This window comes from Oryzias latipes, chromosome 14 (assembly GCF_002234675.1).
Source record: "Oryzias latipes chromosome 14, ASM223467v1".
NCBI classification, from domain to species: Eukaryota; Metazoa; Chordata; class Actinopteri; order Beloniformes; family Adrianichthyidae; genus Oryzias; species Oryzias latipes.
The window spans coordinates 22,025,191-22,026,126 of NC_019872.2; positions in this window are offsets into that span (position 1 = coordinate 22,025,191).

The following is a 936-nucleotide window of genomic DNA, read 5'->3' on the forward strand; positions in this document are numbered from 1 at the left end:
GGATTTTTTTTTTTCTTCTTCTGCCAAAGAGGTTTAAAAATGTGACTTATTTTAAGTTTTTGCTGTGTAACTATTCTCTGCACTGGCTAGGACTAATTTGAAGATTCTCCTAGTTTTTAAATATCTTAGTGGATTTCAAATCTATGAGATGCAGGACTCACAGCGAGGTCTATTCAGGACCACAGTCCACATCTGTGTTAAAATTTACCTGAGAGTTTCTGCATCTGTGGACATATTTAAATGTAAATGATTTACTTGCCTTTTTAAGTTATTATTTATGTAACTCATTTAATGTCTTTTTTTTTTGTAGCTTTTATGGTTTATCATTTTTACCCGTTCCATCTTTTAATAATCCATACAGTTTCTTCTCAAACCTTTAGCCTTGAGCCTTTCCTAGCCTTTTTATATTTATCTTTTGATTGTTGTTGTTTTAAGTCTTTTGTGGTTAATGACTTTTTATGGTTTTCAATCAATGTTTATGTATGTCTTTATGTCCAGCACCTGATGTCCAACACATTTGGGTGATAGTTGCTCCACGGATTGATTGATTGATTGATTGATTGATTGATTGATTGATTGATTGATTGATTGATTGATTGATTGATTGATTGATTGATTGATTGAAGTAGCTAAATTAGTACAAGGTAGATCCAAAAAACAAAGACTGTTGGGATTTTTTTTAATACTTTCTAATGATGACTGTGTACTATTTATTTCACTTTTACTTGTGTCCTTCCATCACCTCTTTCTCTAAAGGAGTATTGGGACGCATATTTATTTGTTTATTTGTTATATATTTATAGGAAAAGATCAACATGTTGGGATATACTTTGTCACTGGTGGATATCTGGTTAAATGGGAATCAAATGTGAAATTGAGCTCAGAGAAATAGGGTTTAATAATAATAATTATTAATTCAATAATTCAATTATATAA